Raw genomic sequence first — 12,106 nt, forward strand, 5'->3', positions numbered from 1 at the left:
CCATAATGTTTATATAGTAATCAGCCTGGAAAGAAATAGTGTCTCCTTCCAGGGCACAGGATGAGTCACTGTGCTTTTAAGCATAATAAAGACAATGTCTCCCATCTTGGTGAGGGTCTGGGTGAGTTTGTTGCAGCATAATAAAAATGATCCCCTAAGCGTGGGATTCTTTAGCTGTAATACAAACCCACTTTGTACACAGTATCTACCTGGGTATTCCGCATTGCCTCATGTTGTTTGAGGGGCAAAGAGAATCAGCACAAACAACCTGCTGTGCTATGAAGTCCTTTGTCTCTGACCCAAGAATCTCAATGTTTTCTGCCAGCATCTATGAAACTGTGGCAGACTAACTTTATAGTTTGTAAATAGGGCAAAAGTCTGAGAACCATCAGTTTCTCACAACTGACAATTTTAGGATTTGGAGCAGTAAATCTTGTGTACATTGGGAAGCAATTTAGAAGGTCCTAGAAAATAACTTCAGAAGAACAAAAATAAAGACTGAATGAAGTAAGCCTTTATTAATTAGAGCATTTTGTCCCTCAGTTACAATAAATACCTATAGCAACCAAGAAAGGTTGGCAACTTTTTTTTTATTTAGAGGGCACATATTTTAAGGATTTTGGGCCATATGGTGTCTGCTGTAACTACTTAACTCTGTCACTGTAGTATGTAAGCAGTCATAAATAATCTATAAATTAACATAAATGAATTAACACATCTTCTAGGTCACCTATTTTGTTGGAGCGTAACAGTATTCTCTTATGATCCTTTGTATTTCTGGGTACTACTTGTAAAGTTTCCTCTTTCATTTCTAACTTTACTTTAGATTTTTTTCTTTTTTTTCCTGGTCTAACTAAAGATTTGTCGATTTTTATTTATCTGTTCAAGACCTCTCAGATCTTGCCACACGATTGCTGATTATAAGTGGTCTTTTGTCTCCAACATCCCTTTCCCCATAGGACTTCCACATTGCTGCCATGGTTGACTTTCTAACACACAAATCATAGTGTTTACTTCTTGAGCTACCTCCAGTGTGCTCACAGGATGCCATTGTCAATGCAAAATCAGATACTTTATTTAATCCCTGCTCTTGTCACACTCTTCTCTATTCCACAGCTAAACCATGCACTTTTGAAACTTTTGGAAACTAACTCATGCTGTTCTTTTTAAGTGGAATATTATTCCAAATCCTCTTGCTATTTGATGACCTTCTATTTAATGATCCCTCCATTCTGTAGCTCTGCACATCATTTTACCTATTCTGACTAAATGGATTGGTACATTATTTGTAAATATGTAGCAATTTTAAAGTCACTATTAAAGCAGAGGTGAGGTTGTGTCATACTCTTGTATTTGCGTGTTTGTTTTCCCTAATAGAAAGTAAGCCTTGATGGACCTTTCTTTCTCCTAGTCCAAAGTACCAAGCACAATGCCAGATATGTAACAGGTATTTATTAAATGTTTGTTGAACTTAATAGAATTTCTTATCACGTGTCTAACACTGCTGAAATACTTGATCCATCCACTGTGTTTTCCAGAGTCCTTTTAAACTTTTTAAAAAGTGCATTACTTTTTGTCCTAGCCCTAACTCCAAACATATTCAACATATTAAACTAACTCTTAAAGCCTAAGGCCCATCCAAAAAAGAATTTCAAATGTTATATACATTGAACAAATATTTATTCAGCAATGACTGCATGCCTAGTATTCTGCTAGGTCTTGAGAATAAAATAATAAACAGGTTAGAGAGGTCACTGCAGTCTGTATTTTTCCAGAAGACACCACTTTTTTGTGCACAAAAATATAGTTAAGATTTCCTACCAGCTATTGAAATCTTGAGAAATCTATTGTATCTGCGTAAGCCTTCTTGTTCTTTAAAGCTAAGATAATAACAACATCAATTTTCTTTGATTTTAATGATGATTCAATAGGTTAACATATATCAAGTACATTAACTGAGCAAATGCTAAATGAATATTAGCTTTTATGGCTATAATTTTTATACTATTAACGTTGGTGATAATAAACAGTAAATAATTGAAGGAGAAAACAAAAAGGACTCACATTATAATAAAGTAAACATATTGTTTGGAAATTTTACGATAACACATTTATAAGGGAAGTTTCAATTTAAAGCATTTAGTTAGATGTCTCCTAGCTAACTATTTGTTTTCTGGACCTAACAAATCACCTTGGTAGAATTTTGGTTTATGCCATTGTCTAGCTCCTCTTCTGAATATGTAGATAGGTAGGAATCAATATCAAATTATTTTTAAATTTAATTGATCAAATAATCAATATCAAACGGGAAGGGTTTTTTTTTTAACAGAAACTATTGTGACTTGGATAGGACTTCTGTTGGTACCCCTTTATAGGCAAAGTTTATTGCTGAGAAAGTATTGCAAAATTTTGCAAAGTATCTAGAAGCACTTTGATAGAAAAGGTGGGAGTAAGATGCATTGAAAAACTTAGTTTCCATTAGAAAAAGCTAGTGGTTGAATTGAGGTCTCCAGTTCTTTAATCTATATGACCTAAGGAGAGGAAAACATTCTCTTTTATTCAATAAGGAAAAAATATAGTGGGAGATCTGAGAACTAGAGAAATCCCTGTAGAAACAAGAAGTCTCTTATAATGTGAGTCATGGCTGAAATCTGTTTTATAGTGAAGAAATTTAAAAGTAGATCTATTTTACAATGTTCAGGTTGAAACTGAATCTATGGATCATTTTAACTGATCATTTTAGGCTCGATCCAGTTCATTAGTTATTGAATATTTATTTCAATAAATAGTTTTTCAGCTTTACTATGTCTAAGAGACTATAATGGGCCCTGCAAAGATAGCTATGTATTAGATTGATCTGGCCACACAGTATTCACAATGTATGTGGAAGAAAGACAATGCATCAGATACACACAGATATGATAATATACGGTGGGGCATGCAGTCAAGCAAAAAGAAGTCATGTTAACTTTCCTGGAGGTGTTAGTATGTGATTGAATTCTAAAGAATGACTAGAAGATTGGCAAATTACAGGAGAAGGTATAGGAGTCAAGCATCCCCAGCCTCCTAGGTAACTAGCAAAGCCAGAGAACTGAGAACGAGGATTGAGCTATGTGAATTGTATTCAAGGAGTCAGGTGGTGCCAGAACATATGTACTGCAGAGTTGTGTTTGGACAAGTGGACAAGGGCTAGACCAGAGCATGCACGCTCTGCAATGGGGTCTGGTTTTTCTCATATAAATATGTAAGCAGGAGCACAGCATGGTCAGACTTACAATTTATTCAGAATACTTATGCACCCTGCCGAGAGGGTGGAATTAAAGGGTCTAAGACAGGGACTGGGAAGTCTTAAAGTCATTATTGTGGTATCCTGGGTGAGTGATCATAATGGCAAATTAAAGCAAGGGTAAAGACGAACTACTTTTAGAAATTCCCAGGAAGAACAGTTGGCGTAACTTACTGAGTGGATGAAGATCAGTGACAGGCAGGTTTCAAAGTTGACTGCCAAGTTTCTAACCTGAATAAATTAGAGAATGATGCTTCCAACTACTGAGAGAGAAACTACTCAATGGAAAATAGATTTCACTCTTTGAGATGAGCAGATTGGTATCCACTTTCAAACTGTAAAAATCACCACATGCGTCGTTCGTTTTGGGGAACTCATATCAGAGAACTTTTGGTGTTTTTTTAGCATGCTATAACCTCATTTTCAGACTTTGACACAAATATCACCCTGTTCTTCTTTCATAGATAGCACAATTTCAAAAATCTCTGTTAGTTTTTGTAAAAGGAGAACCTCCCTTTGTTAAAAAAATTCCAGTACACCAGAAAAACATAATGATGACATAAATTCTCCTAAAAGTGCACCAAGAAAAAATAGCCACAAATAATATTTTGGTACACATACTTCTAGTATGACTTCATAGATAGGTAAACATATATTAAAACATACAATTGTGCAAATGGAGATATATTATGCAACAATATGTTTAGATATCATTCTATGCCATACATTTAAATTATATTTTTAAAGTTTAGAAATTATGTGTCATTTTTATTTGTGTTCTATATTTCACATTCCTGGTCCACTAGCATAAGACCACCATGGTGAACATCTCCAAGTACCCCTCTGTTCACATTATTAATTTATCTTCTTAGAATGAATGCCAATAAGGGGAATTGCTTTTCCATGTCACATAAATATGCATGTATTTGATATATATATTGCCAAATTTATTTCCAAGATGGAAGTGTCATATTGCATTTCCAATAACATTTTTGATTCTTTGTTTTTGTGCATTTAATATTTCTCAGTTTTCTCTAATTATACAGACAGTGGTATATTTTCCATGTTTTTCTGTTTAAAATGCGGTTTTTATTTCTACAATATTGTTACTATTATTTTCAATGTCTTTTCTAATCTTTGCTGGGTAAAATTCATGTAGAGTGAGATGTTTTATATTTTTACATTCTACTAAAATAGGGAATACTTCAGGAATTTATTCATAGTCAAATATCAAGTTTTTGAGACTTATTATGCTGTATGCATGTTTTATCTTCATTAAATAATGTATAAGTTTTATAATTATGAATGTCATCCTAAAATTGCTCTCTACCTCAAATGTTTATTGTTCAAATCAAGTAGTCTTGAGCATTTTATATTTATTCAGTTAGTCATATTAATATCATCAAATAAAATCTCAAAACTCAATTCTTTGATTTTTCAATTTAGAAATTATATGTGGATTTATAATATAAAAGAGGAGATTTTACTTTTTTCTATACTTACTGTGTTACCACAATATATCTGCATTAAAATTTAAAACATATTCTGAATGTATATTACCTTGACCCCTTATTCACAATACAGGCAGAGAGTGTGCTTTAATTATGTTTTCTTATAAAATTATGTGGTTCCCTTAATCTTAGTTGGCTCTTTAATTGTTTACCTTTCCATGTAAGTATTAGTATTTCATTGTCAAACTCTCTAGCAGAACCATAAAATATTTCAAATTCATCACTTTAATGGAATTAATTGATTACTTGATCATTAAGGAATCATAATTTCATTATTTTATTCTCTTGAATTGCTTATTATCTCATGCACTTAAGTCTTGCTGCAACTAACCTCAAGCAGAATTCCCTGGAGCCATAAACTGGTAGGAGGTGTGTGTGTATATGTGTGTGTGTTTGTGTGTGTTTGTGTATGTCCACACAAAGAGGTTATTTTGTAATATTGTAAGGAATTGACTCATAATTATGGAGGTGGGCAAGTCTAAAATCTGCAGGGTAGACAGGTAAGTTGGAGACTCAGGGAAGATCCAATGTTACAGTTCAAGTCCAACGACCATCTGCTGACAGAATTCCCTTTTGCTTGGTGGATGTCAGTCTTTTGTTCTATTCAGGTGTTCAACTGATTGAAGGCAACCAGCAACATTATAGACAGCAATTTGTTTTACTTCAAGTCCACTGATTTAAATGTTAATCTCATCCAAAAAATACCCTCACAGATACATCCAGAGTAATGTTTGACTTCATGTGTAGGTACTGTGGCCCAGCCAAGTCGATACCTAAAATTATCCATCACAAGAGGAAGAGTTAGAAAAGCAGAAAATCATGAGGGGAGGTACAACCAAGGACACTAGAGGAATTTGAAGTCTCTGGCTCCAATACCTATAGCAAATATTAAACACAACTAAACAGCCACAATCACAATAAATTATCATACTAAATAGCATCCTATTTACATCAGTCATCATTACCCAGTACAATGTGCCAGGCTCTCCATAAAAAATCACAGGGCATGGAGAAAAAAACCAAACCAAACCAAACAAAACCCAGCAAAATCCCCTCCCACATATATACAATGGAATATTATTTAGCCCCCAAAAAGGAAGGAAATCCTGCAATTTGTGGTGACATGGACAAATTTGGAGAGCATAATGTTAGGTGAAATAAGCCAGACAAAGATAAACATATACTGCATGTTATCACTTATATGGAGAATCTAAAACAGAATGAATGCATAGAAACAGAGAGTGAAGTGGTGGTTGTCAGGGGCTGAAGGTTGAGGAAAATAGGGAGAGGCTGATAGAAGGGTACAAAGATGAGTTGAGTATGAAGCGGCTAATTCAGAAATAATCAGAAATATGTAAGTTAAAAAAACAAAGTGAGGGCTTCCCTGGTGGCGCAGTGGTTGAGAGTCCGCCTGCCGATGCAGGGGACACGCGTTCGTGCCCCGGTGCGGGAAGATCCCACATGCCGTGGAGCGGCTGGGCCCGTGAGCCATGGCCACTGAGCCTGCGCGTCCGGAGGCTGTGCTCCGCAATGGGAGAGGCCGCAACAGTGATGAGGCCCGCGTACCGCAAAAAAAAAAAAAAAAAAATCACTCCACTTTTTTAAAAGTTCAAAAACGGGCAAAAAGTTAGATATATTACTTACGGTAAAAATTATAAAGAAACAAATAAATGATTAATACTAAAGTGAGGAAAGCTACAAATTTTGCATTTATGTATTTGAGTTTTCATTTCATGTCTCAGAAAAAGGTTGTTGTTGAGATCTTATGTTTTCATTGTGGAAATCCCAATTGTTTGTCTCTTAGTACTTTTCTTCGGGGCTTGTGAGTTTCTCTAGAAAGGAATCATCCATATTTCTGTCTGGAATGCCAGTGTGGATATTTTAAACCTAGATGGCAAAATTCTGAGAGCAAAGGAGAGGCAGAAGGTGAAGAAGTTCATCACTGAGTCTGCAAAGTTTTAATTAATATTCCTGTTTTTAGTAGGCACCTCCTCTGACCCTCAGCTGGTTTCCTAAATTCCACGCTTTGGGCTCTACCTATCCAAAGAGTAAATCTAACTTTCTTTTCTGCTAAAAAGGAATGCATATTTTGTTGGCTGCGCCATAGAGGTGAAGTGATGTAGATCAGACTGTTTGTTTTTAGCATTTTTCAAATCATTCTTTCGTTTGTTTGTCTTAGCTTATCATATCCCGAAATTAGAGATGTCTGTTGCTAATGCCTGAGATATTTGAGGGATCTGAAAAGGGAAGTGACTTCCTTTTTAAAACGTCTTCCTATAGGCTTCTATATTTATCTTCCTCCCTTCTTTTAAATCAGATTACTACACATACTTTAGTTATCATATATGCATACTTCTTAGCTTGAAATTTTGCTCAGACTACTTGGCTTCCTTTGTTTTCTCTTCCATTCTCTTATTTTCTGGTTTCCTGACTCTTTATTTATTTTATACCATTTTGCTAGGATTTATTGAAGAAAAAAAGACTAATATCCATTATTCACTTTGAATTGTTAAAATTTACTACACTTAATTGTTTCCAATCCAATCTGTTTTAATAATGCTCATTTTTTAGTATGGTGCATTCTCACATTTAGACACTGTGATTTTTTTTTCATATAATTTAATACTTAGCCGCTTCAGATATTTTTCTAGATGGGCCCAATTTTTAACACTTCATCCAGACTTGTTCTTTTTATGACAAGTTCTACTGATTTTATATTAATCATTTAAATGTTTGGTCCTCTCTTTTAATTCCACTAAAAATAAATCACTGAATACAGATAGACACATCAATATTTATATCACCTAAACAGTTAATTGATGTCCTTTACTGAGGTTTAGCACTGAAAATATGGCATTCAACTTTAGGGCACTCTCCACAGACTGATCTCTTATTTGTTTGCTTTGACTTATTATTTTCATCATTCTGTATTACCTTATATAATACAATATTGATAATAAATGTATAAACTGTTTTTTTTTTTTTTTTTGGTATTTTAGTTTAAATCCACTAAATGATATAACCTTATGTTTAGCTAACATAGGTCGAGATAGGTTGTGCCAGTTAGAGGAAGTTTTCTTACGGATGAATATAAGCATTTCATTACTCCTAAAAAATCTGGTCCCTTTCTATATACATTATTCCATATTTTGAAGGCTTAGTTCAGGTCCAGATATTTCAAGATACAGATTGGCTTTAATTCAAGAGAAGGCATTTATTTTCAGAGAAATAATAAGGAACTTGGATAGCTCCACTCTATGCTAAATTATCTTTTAATTGCTAGCTATTACCACAAATTACTACCATTATTTTAATAAATACCTATAATTCTTTTAAATTTCCAAGTTAAAATGATTATTTGCATGAGTAGAACAGGGTAGTGATACCAAAATCCTTACCTGTGATGTGATGTTTAAAGAAAGCATGATTAAATAATTCAAGTGCAATAGTTTAAAATTAAGAATTTTTAGGGAAATTAGATAAAGGTATTAGATAAGTGAAATTTCTGAAAAAGACCATGAAATGAATATTTTTTCCAAATATATATAAATTGGGAGGCCCCTCTTCAGCAGAAAAATGTCCCTCTATAAAACAAATTATATCAAAAAATTATTTAAACTTGTAAACGTTAGATACCTTTATCTTATTTTAGGCACAAATAGTCATATTTAATGACTGTTTTCTTTATATTTTCTGGTTAAAAAAAAAGAATGTCATCAAATACTATAACCCTGAACATAACTGTCACAGAACTAGGCTTTATTGCTTTGGTGGGTAAGCTTAAGTGTGAGAGAGTGTAAACCAGGGAAATATACATAATAATGAATCTGGCAACATTTGGATTAATTTGTGCGAATAATACAAGCAGATGATTTACATATAATTTAATTATGTTGCCAAGGTTTTAAAAAATTATCTAATTTTTAACTTATTTTCTGAAAAGTAAACACTCATTTTTGTTTCTTCTTTCCTATTCAAACATTCATTGTTTATACATTCTTTTAACAATATTGCAATTTAATAAAAATTTCAAGACATAAGTTTAGCAAAATATTACAAAACAATTATAGGGTTTATTAGCTAGTTACTTGGTTTTACTTACGATGAATTTTACAACAAAATAAGAATCTCAAGAAGAAAAACCAAAACACAGGTTAGCAATACGAAAGAATGCCATAGCATTTGTAACAGAGGTGATGTCATTACAATTAATGAGTAGGACAATCAAGTAAATTTTTCTGCCCCTAGTTTTTATTCTGTATGGATACATATATTTGAGAGTAGAAATAGAAAAGCAGAACTTCATAATTTACTTACTTCTGGGGAGTTTGGCATTTATCCAAATGCTCCTTTGTTTCAGCTTTTTCCAAGTTGTTGTTATGAATATATATTTTTTTCTTTGTTTCTTCCCATATAAAAATCTCATAAAAATGCAAAGTCAGTTTTAAAAGGTTTCTATATGGCAGATCCCACGTAAATGGTTAAAATTTTCTCAATTTCGAGATAAAATTAATATAACAACAGTTACTGAATGAGTCTACCAGCTGAACAAATTAATTGATAATCAGAAAGGTCTTGATTTTTTGTTTGTTTGTTTGTTTTTTTGCAGTACGCGGGCCTCTCATTGTTGTGGCCTCTCCCGTTGCTGAGCACAGGCTCCGGACGCGCAGGCTCAGCGGCCATGGCTCACAGGCCCAGCCGCTCCGCGGCATGTGGGATCCTTCTGCACCGGGGCACGAACCCATGTCCCCTGCATCGGCAGGCGGACTCTCAACCACTGCGCCACCAGGGAAGCCCGGGTCTTAATTTTTTTAAATGTCTTAATTTATTTAAAAAGTGGCTATATTAGTTCAATAAAGTATTAAAATCTAAAAGCTATAGTTTCCATTTTCATTAGAAGTTAATATACTGTTCTCAGTGATTATGGTAACAGTAATTCAGAAAGAACAAAGTAAATGACTCAGCTATAGGGGTTGTTATAATGGGCATCACTTGAAATGTAACCATAAGCTTTAAATTCTTATGATTATCATTGTTTGAATCCACGGTTACTATTCTACATATGCATTGAGAAAAGAGAGTCTGCTTTATAAACATCTATCATTATGGTAGTCATAAACAAATATTTATTGAGTACCTAATATTTGCAAGGCACTGTAGACTTCATTATAAACAGGAGGAAAATATGTCAAAATTATTACATACGATTTGATGAAGGTCATTAAACTTATGTAAATAGAATAATGGGAAAACAGAGCTAGCAACTGAATATCACTGGGGAAATGACAGGATTTTCAGTAAAGGTAATATTTGCATTAGATGTTTGAAGATAGGAGTTTTCTGAGTGAGAGACATTCAGCCTTGAGGAAAGAGCACAAGCAAACACACATGATGCAAGAAAAACTACTCACCATCTTTTATAACACATTAAAAATGAATTAAGAGAAAAGCAATCAAGTTTATTTTTTTAATTCAAAATAAAAAGGACTGGTTGATAGACTAGGAACATTTAATAAGGAGAAGAAAGTACAAACATCTCCAAATATTTGAAAGAATTTAATGTGAAAGGGAAATTAGATTTGGGGAGGTAGCAAAGCTCAGAACTGAAAAATGGGTACAAAGCGGAACTTGCTAGTGGTCAAATTTTACTAAAATAGAAAAAGCCTGGCTGGTGGAAGTTTGATTTTCATGACACTGGAAATGATCAAGTTTAGCTGGTGTTGCTTTAAATCTCAGCTATAATTATATATTCCCTAATTCGCCTTTAAAACAAACATTGTTATGTGTTTAAATGACATGGAAAATATTAATAGAAATTATATTAAACTCTAATGAAATAATTGTTTTTCTCATATATCTTATTTTTCATTACAGAAAAATGATTTCAATACTGCAGAAAAATAGCTATAATGAAATACAGACTCTTACTATATAAAATCCTTCCCAGCTTCTTAGAATTTGGGTATGGCAGGTTATAGAAAGTAACCACTCCTTGAAAATATATACCTTCTCAGAATCCCAATAGGTAGCAACTCTGGTAGATTAGAAAGTCAAAATGGAATTACTCAGAAGTAGTGAGAATGTTGCACATTTTCTTGGAAAATTCTTAATCGTTTGGTGCTCCCCAATGTTAGGGCCCAGGGCAGAACAACTACCCCAAAATATGACTCAATGGCATATTGATTATTTTGAATTAAAGTTACATAAGAAACAGTAAATGAGAGAAGGACACTCTGACACTATGCTCTGTCTCACTGAAATCTGGAAATAAATCTCTGCTGTAAAAGGTCTTATTGCCAGAGATAGGGAACTTGGGGGCAGAGAAGCCTATATAAACACACCTTATTACTCTTTTAATTTATTGCCCCAAGCCCAAAATATGTTTAGATTCCTCACTAATTAAATACCCAAAGCCTAAGTTTCTTTGACCTGCCAATTTCTCACAGATTTATTGTTTCTTTGTCTAAAATGCATAAAAGCTGCCTGCTTTGGCCACTTCTTAGGTCCTATTTATATGAGACCTCTGCAGACACCAATTAAATTCTTTTTTCTCCTGCTAGTCTGTCTTGTGTCAATTGTATTATTAGTCCAGCCACAACAATTCAAGGGGAGTTGAGGGGCAAATTGCATCCTCTCCAACACAAACAAGTTTCTCCAACCCAGTTTAGTATCTTTTAGCTACTCTCTTTGCCTCTCAAACCATTCTTAGTCTAAAATCAGCAACACATAGCACACAATGTAAATAAAATGGATTTGGTACGTTTATTTATCCCAAATTATTGCTAATTTTTAATTGGTTCATATAAGTTTTCTTAAGTTCAAAGAAAAATGTTATCATGGTGCTAATGAGAAAAAAAAGCTAATTTGGGGAATTTTCACCATCATTCCATACTTCTTGGCAAGTTACATTAATGTTTTACATATTTCTGGGATAGTGTATAAGGCATCCTCAAAATAAATTCATTACCTAAATTCCAAGCAGAGAAAAGCTTCAAAATGAATTTACAATATGAAATTGCAGGTAGATAATTTAACAGAAGACAATTTAAATCCCTACCAGAAAATATTCTTTATTATCACAAGACCAGAGTTCCTAGTATTATTGACAATCACATATAATGAAATAGTCATTCTATTCAAAAATAATAATAATAAATCAATTTATTATTTTGAAATAACAACCTATTGCAGAAGAACTGTCTCCTAGAAAAATATTGGGTTCAAAATATAGCAAACATACAAAAATGTTTCTGAAGGAAGAGGCCAAGTGAATCACAATACTAACTTTTTCTTTTCTCTTTTTTTTCCC

This window comes from Lipotes vexillifer, unplaced genomic scaffold (genome assembly GCF_000442215.2).
Source record: "Lipotes vexillifer unplaced genomic scaffold, Lipotes_vexillifer_v1.1 scaffold483, whole genome shotgun sequence".
Lineage (NCBI taxonomy): Eukaryota > Metazoa > Chordata > Mammalia > Artiodactyla > Lipotidae > Lipotes > Lipotes vexillifer.